The 15,491-nt window shown below is 43.6% G+C and overlaps 1 protein-coding gene across 3 annotated transcripts in view; it reads right to left on the minus strand.

Moving 5' to 3' along the window:
* LOC137521963 (microtubule-associated protein futsch-like) overlaps positions 1–15,491 on the minus strand; it is a 286,151-nt gene that overhangs the window by 25,339 nt on the left and 245,321 nt on the right. The gene's annotated exons all lie outside the window — the stretch shown is intronic.

Consider the following 15,491-nt stretch of genomic DNA (forward strand, 5'->3'; position numbering starts at 1 on the left):
CTGAAGACTGGGCCCAGCTTTGGTGCTCGGCACTGTGCGCCAAAATGACCTGATTCGGAAACTTGGTGCATATTTACTAAACTGTGGTTAGTAAATAGTAGATGACATGCAATGCATTGCAGTCTACTCAAATTGTGTGGTGAGGTTTAATGCATACTATTCTGATATTACAGCAGTTTAGTAAATCGACCCCATTATCTCCAATTTATCTCTCAAGGGCCTGGAGCATGAATATCTGGTAAATTTGCCATGTGCAGACAGTGCACGGCAATTTTGCCAGTATGTTACCATAGAAGTGCTGCAGTAACTTGCGCAGTGTAACAGGCACTGCTTCCCTAGTTTTAGTACTGGTAACATTTACCTGACAACTCCTGTTATACACACAACCAGGCCTGGATTTACATCACAGCAGCCTATAGGCACAGATGTCCTGGCGCCCTAGACTTCACCCTCCAGGAACCCACAAACCCCCACCGAACTGTGTCACAAGTGCACTGGCTGGTCCAACTTTCACCTCCCCCCTGTCGTGATATCGCAGCTAGTTATGATGTTGGGATAATATGCAGAACACAGAAGCCATATTTTCCCATTTTTCTGCCTGTGTCACATGGGTATGGCTGCTACAAGGAAGCTGTTACCTGGAGTTGCTTGCTTGGAGCAAGGAAATGGCTCATTAGGCCACTAGCCAGTCCTCTTTGATCTGCTGTCTCAGGTGGGATTGTCTGTGAAACTACGTTTGCATTAAGTTCCTGGGGTAGCAGGGAACTGCTAATTAGCAGCCACTTGAGGAAGAATAGGCTGGTCTGCATGGCTTTCGATCTTTGTATTCGTGTAAACAGCTGCCCGTTGGCCAAAATACAATCTGACTAATTGAGCCTGCCAAGTTCAAAGTGGACAGGAAAAGCCTTGGAATTTACATATGACAGCCTGTTGAAATGTTGGGAAGCCAGGACGCCTGGCAAGCTGTCACCCATCACCTGGAGAGGGGAAATCTCGGAAAGATCAAAAGTAAAACAACCTAGGAATTAAATTATGTCTGAAGAGTTAATTAACACTAGTTCCTCCCCTTCCCAATGAAGTTGCAGCCTCCAGGCATATCTCCCAGTATAAAAAGCAGGGCCAGATGCCTAAAAATCATCTTCTCTTGGAGGTAGCGCATAGCTAGGGATGATCACGATCGAATCGGAAACGGCGTTCTCCCGCCAACCACGTTCTAACCTACGATGGTAACGTTTTTTATTTCCCTTTTATTTTTGAAAATTGTCTTGTGTGTATCATTGTAACTTTTTACTTTGTTTTGTACATCTTTTGTATATATTATTTTCTGCATTGTTCCACTTTTTTTTGGAATATTAAATCGTTATTTAATAAGTTTGACTTCTGCTGTACTAAGCTAACACTCATAGCCTAGAAGAGACTGAAGTGTAACTGTGTATAATTCCATGCCTGATTGTATGATTGAGCAACACTACCGTATAAGATTGTAATTGCATTGTGTGTATGGGGCACTTCTGCGCTCGACAGCAGAGTGGGAAGTCTCAGATTGGCTAACAGTATCGTTCGGAACGACTGTTAGTGGTTTTGCTCCACTACAGTGTAAGATTGCAATTGTGCGTGTGTGTGGGGGTGTTTGTCATACGTTGGCCTAAAGCGCGCAGCTGACCCAACGTACGAAAACGCCAGTGCGAGTAACTCGACAGCAGAGTGCATGGGTCTAGCGACAGCTAGTGGTGGCAGTGAGAAGTGTTCTGAGGGGTCACAGCCTTGTTTTAGCTTGAATAAGGCTGCTCCCCGCTTGATCTGGCCAAACCCGCAGTCGGGAACCGTACCTGCAGGTGCGCCGTGAGGCCAGTTCCTGACACCCCCTACTTCCCCTGCCCGGCATAGGTAGCTCCAGGTGCCCCATAGTATTAGGTCAAATAAAGTACCCTCAGTGTTAAGTAGCTAGAGGCAGGGCCGGATTTACCAATAAGGCACTGTAGGCTCATGCCTACAGGCACATGGTGATGGTAAAGGCAGCTCACTCCCCTCCCCGAGTGCCTCCCTCCTTCCTTCCCTATGCAGTGTCCTGATGAGGGTGTAAATGAGAGTTTACTCACCCGGCTCTCAGCATTCCACTGACCAGATCTCCCTTTAGTTAGGGTGCTTAAAATTCAGGGTCCTTCTGGCTACCTAATACTAAGGGGCACCTGTAGTTACCTATGACGGGCAAGGGAAGTAAGGGAAAAGTGACAGCTGGGCCAGCCAGGTACACTTGCAGTGTGGTTCGGTGGGTGTTTGTGGGTTCATGGAGGGTGAAGTCTAAGGTGCCAGGACAACTGTGCCTATAGGCTCCTGTGATGTAAATCCGGGTCTGGCTAGTGGTGCCTCTGACTCACGGGAGATCTCATCAGTGGAATGGAGAGAGCTGGGTGAGTAACCTCTCATTTACACTCTCATCAGGGCTCTGCATAGGGAAGGAGGGAAGGAGACAATAGAGGAGGGGACTGAGCCGCCTTGCCTTTATCAGGTGCCTACAGTGCCTTATGGTACATCCAGCCCTGCACACAATTGTGTTCTTGTATAATGATCATTATGCTGTTAAGCCGCATCTACACGCCTAGATGCGGCCGCGATGTTCCTTATCAATCGAGCCGATTGATAAGATCCGACAGGACGGATCTCCGTACCGCCGATTCCCTGCTCGCTCCCCGCGAGGGGACAATGGCAGGGAATCGAGCGGAAGATAAGCAGCGCCGGCGGGGACGAGCGGGGAATCGAATCCGGTGCACGCGCGGCGAGCGGGGACACGGCGGGTACGCGCGGGGACGCGGAAGAGGCGATCCGGATCGCGGCCGCATCTACGCGTGTAGATGCGGCTTTAGTTTAGTGAATACACCCCTTTATCTATTGAATGATCTCTCCTTATCTGTTTATCTCAAGGAATATCTCTCTTTATAATAAAAAAAGAGAAAAATGAGTAAGGCAAGATGACTTAGGAAATATGTTTTATGAATGAACCTCAAAGAGAGGGGAGGAGTGGGAGGATTTCCACTGTAAGCTGCAGCAGGAACCACAATAGCGGTCAGTCGACTACTATCCAACCTCACCGATCACTCAAACAGAGCCCACCGGTACCCATGCTAGATTTCCCTTGAGATCATTATCAATGTTCTGCATTTAAATAGAGATAACATTATTAATATCACTTTAGAGAATATACTGTTTATGTCACTGACTGCCACTTATTATTATTATTATTATGATGTATTTATTTAGCACTGACCTCTTCTGCAGCACTTTACAGAGTACATAGTCATGTCACTGACTGTCCTCAGAGAAGCTCACAATCTAATCCTACCATACTCATAGTCTAATGTCCTACCATATTATTATTATGCATTTATATAGCACTGACATCTTCTGCAGCACATTACAGAGTACATAGTCATGTCACTGACTGTCCTCAGAGGAGCTCACACTCTAATCCTACCATAGTCATAGTCTAATGTCCTACCATATTATTATTATGTATTTATATAGCACTGACATCTTCTGCAGCACATTACAGAGCACATAGTCATGACACTGACTGTCCTCAGAAAAGCTCACAACCTAATCCTGTCATAGTCTAATGTCCTACCATATTGCTATTATGTATTTATATAGCACTGACATCTTCTGCAGCACTTTACAGAGTACATAGTCATGTCACTGACTGTCCTCAGAGGAGCTCACAATCTAATCCTACCATAGTCATAGTCTAATGTCCTACCATATTATTATTATGCATTTATATAGCACTGACATCTTCTGCAGCACATTACAGAGTACATAGTCATGTCACTGACTGTCCTCAGAGGAGCTCACACTCTAATCCTACCATAGTCATAGTCTAATGTCCTACCATATTATTATTATGTATTTATATAGCACTGACATCTTCTGCAGCACATTACAGAGCACATAGTCATGACACTGACTGTCCTCAGAAAAGCTCACAACCTAATCCTGTCATAGTCTAATGTCCTACCATATTGCTATTATGTATTTATATAGCACTGACATCTTCTGCAGCACTTTACAGAGTACATAGTCATGTCACTGACTGTCCTCAGAGAAGCTCACAATCTAATCCTACCATAGTCATAGTGTAATGTCCTGTCATATTATTATTATGTATTTATATAGCACTGACATCTTCTGCAGCACATTACCGAGTACATAGTCATGTCACTGACTGTCCTCAGAGGAGCTCACAATCTAATCCTACCATAGTCATAGTCTAATGTCCTACCATATTATTATTATGCATTTATATAGCACTGACATCTTCTGCAGCACATTACAGAGTACATAGTCATGTCACTGACTGTCCTCAGAGGAGCTCACACTCTAATCCTACCATAGTCATAGTCTAATGTCCTACCATATTATTATTATGTATTTATATAGCACTGACATCTTCTGCAGCACATTACAGAGCACATAGTCATGTCACTGACTGTCCTCAGAGGAGCTCACAATCTAATCCTACCATAGTCATAGTCTAATGTCCTACCATATTATTATTATGTATTTATATAGCACTGACATCTTCTGCAGCACATTACAGAGCACATAGTCATGACACTGACTGTCCTCAGAAAAGCTCACAACCTAATCCTGTCATAGTGTAATGTCCTGTCATATTATTATTATGTATTTATATAGCACTGACATCACCTGCAGTACATTACAGAGTACATAGTCATGTCACTGACTGTCCTCAGGAGAGCCCACACTCTAATCCTACCATAGTCATAGTGTAATGTCCTACCATATTATTATTATGCATTTATATAGCACTGACATCTTCTGCAGCACATTACAGAGTACATAGTCATGTCACTGACTGTCCTCAGAGGAGCTCACACTCTAATCCTACCATAGTCATAGTCTAATGTCCTACCATATTATTATTATGTATTTATATAGCACTGACATCTTCTGCAGCACATTACAGAGCACATAGTCATGACACTGACTGTCCTCAGAAAAGCTCACAACCTAATCCTGTCATAGTGTAATGTCCTGTCATATTATTATTATGTATTTATATAGCACTGACATCACCTGCAGCACATTACCGAGTACATAGTCATGTCACTGACTGTCCTCAGAGGAGCTCACAATCTAATCCTACCATAGTCATAGTCCAATGTCCGACCATATTATTATTATGTATTTATATAGCACTGGCATCGTCTGCAGCACATTACAGAGTACATAGGCATGTCACTGACTGTCCTCAGAGGAGCTCACACTCTAATCCTACCATAGTCATAGTCTAATGTCCTACCATATTATTATTATGCATTTATATGGCACTAACATCAGTGTAAATTAATGTCCTATCATACAGTTGTGCTCATAAGTTCATACCCCGGCAGAATTCATGTTTTCTTAACCCGTTTTTATTTAATACAAATGATAACACAAAACCCTTTCTTTTACTCATGGTTAGTTATTGGCTGAAGCCATTTATTGTCAAATAACCATGTCTTTTTAAGCCATAATCACTACACAAACTACCTTAATGACCCTGATCAAAAGTTTACATACCCTGGTGACTACCTGACACCAGTGTGTTGTATTGGTAACCATCTTCAGGGCCGGATTTGTACTCTTTATCGCCCAAGGCCACTGTCACCAGCCGTCTTCCCACCCACCAGTATAGGTAGCGACATGACACCTCCCCCCTTCCCTCCAGTATAGGCAGCCAGATAACTCCTCCCCCTTTTCCTCCAGTATAGGTAGCCAGATGACCCCTCCGCCCTTCCCTCCAGTATAGGTAGCCAGATGACTCCCTTAATCCCTCCTCCCCTCCCCCCCCCCCGTCCTCTTTCAGTATAAGTAGCCAGCTTGCCTTCACACCGCAGCAGCCATCAGTGTCACTCATTTCTCCGCTCGTCTCCAGTGCAGAAGCTTCCTCTTCCTTTCTTTCCAATGCTGCCCAAGTCCACAGCCGCCGGCCACAATGCAAACGTGCACAGAGAGCAAGATGGCTGCTGCACAGGCAGCTAGCAGCAGAGTACCGCGGTCAGGCGCTCGCCTGATCTCCCTGCATTGCAGCATTTGCAAGTTTGCACCGGTTTAGCCTGCTGCTTTGGTGCCCTTGCTCCTGTGGTGCCCTAGGCCATGGCCTAGATGGCTTTGCCCTAAATCCGGCACTGACCATCTTCACCTGTGATCTGATTGCTTGTAATTAGCAGGTTTGTATAAAAGGTAAATACGTTTCTCGACTCCTGACAGACCCTTGCATCTTGCAACCAGTGCTGCATTCATGTTTTTTTTTTTTTTTTTTTATTCTATGTCATGGGGAAAGCAAAAACAAAACAAAAAGTCAAAGCATCTGTGGAAAAGGTAGTTGAACTCGATAATACAGGAAAGTGTAAGAAAATATTGAAGGAACTGAGAATGCCAAGGTGAAGTGTTCAAACACTTATTGAGTAGTGGAAAATAAGTTCTGTTGAAACCAAACCACGGTCAGGTAGACCATCTGAAAAATCAGCCACATCATCTGTCAGAAAAATGGTTCAAGATGCAAGAAAAAAAGCCACAAATTATGTCAGGTGAAATACAGGACTCTGAAGCAATGTGATATAGCAGTTTCAAAATGTACAATGAGGAGGGACTTAAAGAAAGATGGGCTGCATGGTCGAGTTGCTAGAAAAAAGCCATATGTTAGGATTCCTCCTGTGGCGTGTTCTGTCCATTGCAGGTGGAGCCGCAGATGGACAGTTCTAGATTGTCAGCCTGCATTCGGTTGTGCATTCGCAATGAGTCACATTGTCATTTGCGATTGCTCTGCAGTTCTGGGCAGCTCAGAATGCTGTCATCATTCCACCAATGGCTTACTACAGCTGAACTGCAGCCAGATAGCCTTGGATTTCCTGCATGCATGTTGTTGCATAGGACTGCATGCATTGGTACAGATAGTCTTTCAGCTAGCAAATGGTAATCAAACCAGCTCAGGATTGAATGATTACCATTCAGCTGTGTGGAGATTTGCATGCTTGCATCCATTGGCTGATGCCAGCATAAAAGCCTGCCTCTCCTTTTAGACCCCGACCCGTCATAGTCTCAGCTCTGTCTAAGCTGTTACTGGGTCCTTTGATATTGTAAAATATACAGTGGTGTGAAAAACTATTTGCCCCCTTCCTGATTTCTTATTCTTTTGCATGTTTGTCACACTTAAATGTTTCTGCTCATCAAAAACCGTTAACTATTAGTCAAAGATAACATAACTGAACACAAAATGCAGTTTTAAATGATGATTTTTATTATTTAGTGAGAAAAAAAACTCCAAATCTACATGGCCCTGTGTGAAAAAGTGATTGCCCCCCCCCCCCTTGTTAAAAAACAACTTAACTGTGGTTTATAACACCTGAGTTCAATTTCTGTAGTCACCCCCAGGCCTGATTACTGCCACACCTGTTCGAATCAAGAAATCACTTAAATAGGAGCTATCTGACACAGAGAAGTAGACCAAAAGCACCTCAAAAGCTAGACATCATGCCAAGATCCAAAGAAATTCTGGAACAAATGAGAACAAAAGTACTGTAATTGAGATCAGTCTGGTAAAGGTTATAAAGCCATTTCTAAAGCTTTGGGACTCCAGCAAACCACAGTGAGAGCCATTATCCACAAATGGCAAAAACGTGGAACAGTGATGAACCTTCCCAGGAGTGGCCGGCCGACCACAATTACCCCAAGAGCGCAGAGAAAACTCATCCGAGAGGCCACAAAAGACCCCAGGACAACATCTAAAGAACTGCAGGCCTCACTTGCCTCAATTAAGGTCAGTGTTCACGACTCCACCATAAGAAAGAAACTGGGCAAAAATGGCCTGCATGGCAGATATCCAAGGCGCAAACCACTTTTAAGCAAAAAGAACATTAAGGCTCGTCTCAATTTTGCTAAAAAAACATCTCAATGATTGCCAAGACTTTTGGGAAAATACCTTGTGGACCGACGAGACAAAAGTTGAACTTTTTGGAAGGTGCGTGTCCCGTTACATCTGGCATAGAAGTAACACAGCATTTCAGCAAAAGAACATCATACCAACAGTAAAATATGGTGGTGGTAGTGTGATGGTCTGGGGTTGTTTTGCTGCTTCAGGACCTGGAAGGCTTGCTGTGATAGATGGAACCATGAATTCTACTGTCTACCAAAAAATCCTGAAGGAGAATGTCCGCCCATCTGTTCGTCCACTCAAGCTGAAGCGATCTTGGGTGCTGCAGCAGGACAATGACCCAAAACACACCAGCAAATCCACCTCTGAATGGCTGAAGAAAAACAAAATGAAGACTTTGGAGTGGCCTAGTCAAAGTCCTGACCTGAATCCTATTGAGATGTTGTGGCATGACCTTAAAAAGGCGGTTCATGCTAGAAAACCCTCAAATAAAGCTGAATTACAAAGATGAGTGGGCCAAAATTCCTCCAGAGCGCTGTAAAAGACTCGTTGCAAGTTATCGCAAATGCTTGATTGCAGTTATTGCTGCTAACGGTGGCCCAACCAGTTATTAGGTTCAGGGGGCAATTTCTTTTTCACACAGGGCCATGTAGGTTTTGAATTTTTTTTCTCACTAAATAATAAAAACCATCATTTAAAACTGCATTTTGTGTTCAATTATGTTATCTTTGACTAATAGTTAACGGTTTTTGATGAGCAGAAACATTTAAGTGTGACAAACATGCAAAAGAATAAGAAATCAGGAAGGGGGCAAATAGTTTTTCACACCACTGTATTCCTAGTCTTGTTACTTTCTAGTTCAGTTAACTTGTGGAGCTAGGATTATATATTTCCCATGGGGACATATATACATACTCCTTCTAGTGCAGAGAATTTGTATTGTTTGTATTACCTAATTAGTTCGCTGTATTGCTCCAGTCAGATCTAGCTAGTCTTCCTTGCTTATGTGATATATCGGTTCATCGCCAATATATACATATTCTAGTCAGCGTTTCTTATTTTCTTTGTATTCGTGCTACGGTGATATATCAGTGCCGCTGATATATACGTACTCGAACTGTTTATATCCTGTGTTTAGCTAGTCAGTTTTTAGCACGTTTCGGTAGGTTGCGCTTAGCGTGATCACCCGTGCTTAGCTAGCATAGTCCTGTCCTTGCAGGTAGCCATTGCTGCGGTTGCTATTGGCTACCTCACTCCAGTCTGTCTTGTATCTGTCTGAATGTTTGCTATCGCAAGAGCAGCACAACATCGCACTGCGCTGCCATTGCGTCTTATCAGAAGCCCAGAGCTGCAGTCGCTCTGGGTAGCCTGTGTAGCCTCTTCCATTATTCATCTCTCAGCCTTGTTGTGCTTGGTGGTCAGAAATTATGACCCCCCCAGCATTACACCATAACTACACAACTGCCACAAAGTATCCCACTTACAATACAAAACAATACAACACAGAGACAAGCCTCAGATCTTCCAGCACACAGTGATTTGGATAAATGAGACTAAAAGGCACAGGAAATTTGGTCAGAATTGATGGACATATGAATGCAGTAAGTTATCAAAAAATACTGCAGGAACATTTTCACTAATTGGCCAGGAAGCTGTGCATGGGACGTACTTGGACATTCCAACATGACAATGATCTAAAACACATGGCCAAGTGGACCTGTCATTGGCTACAGCAACATAAAGTGACGGTTCTGCAGTGGCCATCTCAGTCTCTTGACCTCAATATCATTGATATACATGAAAGGTGAGAGTACAAATACTGAAGTTGGCACAGCAGTATACAATGGAGAGTATAAACTGTGTCACGCAGGTCCGGGTGGTATCCAATCACCATGCTATGCGCGCTCTGACTGAGGGTACAAATGCATTCATAGGAGAAAAGGAATGTTGGTCAGCACTGCATGCATAAACTGTTTATTTCAAAGTGCGATGAGCAGCATTCCAGATACTAAAACACATGCAACAAGATTTGAAACTGGTGCACATCCCGGTCCTCGTGCGCAGTGGGTGATGGGTGTTGGGTGCAGGGTGCATGCTTAGCGTGCGTTTGCGGACTTCCTGGATAAGTAACCAGGCTTGTGACGTCATTTCCGTGTGCGTCACGAATTTCCGCTTTGTAGTTCCGCATTGGCGTCTATACGCGTCTAATTACGCATGTACACATGAAAAAATATGTTTGTCACGCATTTAAATGTACCGCTGTGCCTATTGCTAACAGGAATTTACTATTGCAAATAATCTAGTGGCCCAAAAAGGATACTGCGCCCACAATTGTATAAATAGAAAAATTAGGACCTTAATTATTTTAAAATGCCATTTTTGTGTAAAAATTGAGCATCAGTTCCATACAAAAAGTGGAACATACAATTTGTGGGCAAGCTTAGTGCAAACAGTGCAGAAAAAACTTTTTTGAACTACATACGAGTACAAAACAAAACTATATAAAAAAAGTGAATTACTTATTTATAAAAAAAAATGTACATAAGTACAATTACAAAGAGAGGGCTAGTGTGTTGGGCCAGACTAAAAAAACCCAACATGGTCCAGCACTACAAACCTGTAAATCCTAAGGTTAAGCTATGGAAGGGGGAGAAGATAATCGGGCTCGGTGTGTGCACTTAATATATATGACAGCTTTTACAACTTTATGGGTCTAAAAAACACTTAAGGTCTGTATGATCATTCATCCCTAAGGTCCCCATGGCGTTAGAGTGGAGAATCAACATACGGTAGCCTCCTTTCTTTTCAGTCTTCTCTCTCTACCGCCTCCTCTCCTAGCTTGAGGGATGTGGCAAAGGGCTGCAAAGTTCAATTTAGAAGAATCACCATTATGTTCTTCCCTCATATGTTGTATCACTCTTGGCTATCCCTTGCCTGATTGGAGAGAATTGCAGTGCTCTCTAAATCTTTTATTCATACTCCTGGTGGTCTCACCATCGTAGAACCTGCCACAGGTACACCACAGAGCATAGATGATGAATTTGGTTTTGCACGTAAGAAAGGATTTCACTTTGAGTGTCAAAGGTCCCACATTATATACACGGTTCTGCTGCACATTTGTTTACACGATTTACAATGCCCACATCTGTGGTTTCCCTGTGGCAGTGCTTCAGATAGCCAATTCTGCCTTTTCGGGGGCACAAACTCACTTCGACAGAGCATAGAACCTATAGTGGGTGCCTTTTCGGAATGAAAACAGTGGGCCTTTTTACACTATGGATTTCAGGATTGGGTCTCTAAGAAGAATGTCCCAGTTCCTATGTATTACGTCTTTTACAAAGTCCAACATAGTGGTATACTCAAACGTGAAGGCTACTTTGTCTTTAACAGAATTCTCTGTGTGTGTTTCTTGCATCTCAACAAAGTAGTTCTGTCTTGTTTCATAGCTCTCTTATAGGACTTTTGTATTTTCTAAAGTTCCGCTTGCTGCTAGCCTAGAGCCCAGTTCCTCTGACTGTGCACGAAAGTCCGGATCGCTCGCATTGTTATGTCGCAGGAACTGGCTATAGGGGAGTGACCGAGTTACATGTTTTGGGTGAATGCTGGCATAATGCAATGGAGCATTTGAGGCAGTTGGTTTGCGATACCCTTTTAAAATAAGTGTGTCAGTCTTGATCTCTCTAGTTCTAGGTCCATCAATGGGATCCTGGTGTCATTAATGTTAGCTGTGAATGTCATGTTGACCTCATTAGAATTAAGATACCTCATAAAGGTTTTAAATGTTTCACAAGTCCTGGACCAAAAAACAAGGCATACATTGTAATGCGTGGCAAGCGTAATTTTTCATGCGTACATGTGTAATTAGACGCGTATAGACGCCAATGCGGAACCACAAAGCGGAAATTCGTGACGCACATGGAAATAATGCCACAAGCCTGGTTACTTATCCAGGAAGTCCCCAAACGCACGCTAAGCCTCTGTGGAAGCGCATTTTAGCACGAAACGGCCATCAGGCAGCTGTACCCTGCACCCACCTCCCATCACCCACTGCGCACGAGGACCGGGATGTGCACCAGTTTCATATCTTGTTGCATGTGCAGGCCCGGATTTCTGGGAAGGTGACAGAGGCCATGGCCTAGGGCGATAAAAATTAGCAGGGCGCAGGACTTGGAGAGATAAGAGGTCACATGTCAAAGTAAATCACCTCTCCTGCTTTGCTCTGGTCTGCCTAAATTCCAGAGATCCCTGCATCTCTCTTACTTTTGCAAAGTGTGTGTTATGGCAGTCAGCATCTGCTGTCACCTGTATGATAAGAGGGGACAAACAATCTGCTGTGAGAAGAAAAATATATGGTCTCAAGTAGCAGAACTCTTGAGTTCCGATTAGTTTTTCTCATTCAGCACGCATTCACGGGCAGAAATTAGCAGCTCTCCCCCTCCCTGACTGATGTTAATTTATTACTAGTAGGTCAGTGCTGTTAACCTCCCTGGCGGTAAGCCCGAGCTGAGCTCGGGCTATGCCGCGCAGGGGGAGATCTCAGCCCCTGGTGGGGCGATTTTCATTTTGTAAATTGCTGTGCGCGCAGCCAGCACTTTGCTAGCCGCGCGCACAGCTTGATCGCCGCCGCTCTGCGGCGATCGGCCGCACGCAGCGGCTGAAGAGGGCCCCCCCCCCGCCAGAGCCCTGCGCTGCCCGGATCAATGAGTTCCGGGCAGCGCTATGGGCTGGATCGTGTGTCCCTGACGTCAGGACGTCGGCTGACGTCCATGACGTCATCCCGATCGTCGCCATGGCGACAGGAGAAGCCAAACAGGGGAACGCGTTGTATACGCGTTCCCCTGTTTGCTATTGTTGCCGGCGGCGATCGGACTAGAGGGCCACATGCGCCCTCTAGTGGTGTTTCATGTAGCTACCACTCTGGTAGCTTTACATGAAACTTTAAAAAAAAAAATAAAAAAAATTGGAATTCTGCAATTTTTGCAGAAAAAATTAACCGCCAAGGAGGTTAAAGACCTCAGATCTGTTAGATTTATGGCTTTTTTTTTCTCCTAGAGAATGACAACAACATTCTTTCTGCTACAGTTTAACTCTTTCCTGGCTTGTTTTTGCCAGCAAAGTACTGTGTTGACCATCAGTGAAAGCAGGATGTTTTGAAACAGAATGACAACTGTTACATTTATTTATATTTACAAAACAATCAATGTGTCTCCTGCTGACTGTTTATATAGCTGTGTGCCTAACATCTTGTATACAGTAACAAAGTCTGCAGGCTCATTAACCTAAGGCTCACTGTTTTTCTTTTGGTTAGCCAATAAAAAGTGTTATTTTGTTACAAAACTTCCTGCTGACTGATTTTAAAATCTGTCTTAAGTGCTAAATTGTCACTGTGTAAAGTACACCTGAGCTTATGCTGGATACACACAATGCAATTTTCTGACAGCTTTAATGTCAGATCGACTATTTGCAACATGTCCGATCTGCTTTCCAATCAATTTTCTGAATGATTTTTCATAGAAGTGAACAGCAAATTGATCGAAAAATTGAAAATAGATCAGACATGATGAAAATAATCGACCTGACAGTAAATGTGTCAGAACATTGCATCGTGTGTTCCTAGCATTACACTACATCTATGCCAGTGTGTGTAGTGTCGGATCCTTCTACTTACCTGATCTCTGGTTTGGATGGGCTTCTCTGCATTGTGCTGCACTGTTCCCTATTTGTGCCTCTGACGGCAGCAAGTCGCACAGAGGACAAAGAAGCAGCGCTGTCCACTGGGGCTCCTTGTGATTTTGCACTCCTGTATGCATGTGCACAGGAGCCGAGGAGGTGTTATGGGTATGTGTACTTGACAAGTGCTGCTGAGTGCTCAAACATCAGCATCATTTCTGAAGTATGCAAGCCCAGAACACTATCGCCTGCTGTGCATGCAGACAGGAGCGTAGAATTACATGGAGTGGACAGAGCATGCACTGCTTCTTTGTTGAACGGGGCAAAGCAGCAAAGCAGAGGGGGGCCCGTTCAAACTAGTTAGAGTTGGACAGAATGGGGGGGGGGGCGGTTGGTGACAGCCGGCCTAGGGCGCTGGAAAGTACAAATCCGGCCCTGTGCATGTGTTTTAGTATCTGGAATGCTGCTGATCGCACTTTGAAATAAACAGTTTATGCATGCAGTGCCGACCAACATTCCTTTTCTCCTATGAAGGCTCAATTTTATTGAGCCACACTGAGGAGACCTCAAACATGCAGATCATGCAAGCCAGCCCAATAATTTACAGGAACTGGAGGATTTTTGCCAGGAAGAATGGGCAACTTTACCATCTGAGAAGATAAAAAACCTCATCCAAAAGCACCACAAAAGACTTCAAGCTGTCATTAATAGTAAAGGGGGCCATACGCGGTATTATAAACTAGGGTATGTCAACTTTTGATCAGGGTCATTTGCATAGTTTGTGCAGTGATTATGATTTAAAATCAGTTATTTGACACTAATGGCTTTAGCCAAACACTAACCAACCATGAGCGAAAGAAACGTTTTTGTGGTATCATTCATATTGTATGAAAAACGGTTAAGAAATCGAAAATTCTAACAGGGTATTTATACTTATGAGCACAAATGTATACTAGTACTATATTTTAGAACAGAAGTGACATTGGTAATGGGAGTACATTGCCTTTTCGATGGTTCTATCTTTTCATTTATTTTAGGCACTCTTAAATGTACAGTTTAGTCTTACTTTTTTAACACCATGGATTTTGAATTTGCCTTAAAGAGACTCCATAACAAAAATTGCATCCTGTTTTTTATCATCCTACAAGTTCCAAAAGCTATTCTAATGTGTTCTGGCTTACTGCAGCACGTTCTACTATCACCATCTCTGTAATAAATCAACTTATCTCTCTCTTGTCAGACTTGTCAGCCTGTGTCTGGAAGGCTGCCAAGTTCTTCAGTGTTGTGGTTCTGTGATGCATCTCCCCCTTCCAGGCCCCTCTCTGCACACTGCCTGTCTATTATTTAGATTAGGGCAGCTTCTCTCTTCTCTCTTATCTTTTACAAGCTGGATAAATCCTCCTCTGAGCTGGCTGGGCTTTCACATACTAATGAATTACATACAGGCAGAGCTGTCTGCACTCTGCAGGAAGAAACAGCCTGACACTTCAGTGGAAGATAGCTGCAGGGGGAAAGAAACACACAAATGATCTCTTGAGATTCAAAAGGAAGGGTGTATACAGCCTGCTTGTGTATGAATGTATTTTCTATGTGTGGACATACTGTACATCAACCTACTTCCTGTTTTGGTGGCCATTTTGTTTGTTTATAAACAAACTTTTTAAAACTGATTTTAACCACTTTTAATGCGGCGAGGAGCGGCGAAATTGTGACAGAGGGTAAAAGGAGATGTCCCCTAACGCACTGGTATGTTTACTTTTGTGCGATTTTTATGATACAGATTCTCTTTAAAGAGAATCTGAAGCGAGAATAAATCTCGCTGATTCTCTTATATATAGCAGGGGCATGTTTGCCCCTGCTAAAATGCCGCTATACCGCCACTGAA

Source organism: Hyperolius riggenbachi, chromosome 6 (genome assembly GCF_040937935.1).
Source record: "Hyperolius riggenbachi isolate aHypRig1 chromosome 6, aHypRig1.pri, whole genome shotgun sequence".
Classification (NCBI taxonomy): domain Eukaryota; kingdom Metazoa; phylum Chordata; class Amphibia; order Anura; family Hyperoliidae; genus Hyperolius; species Hyperolius riggenbachi.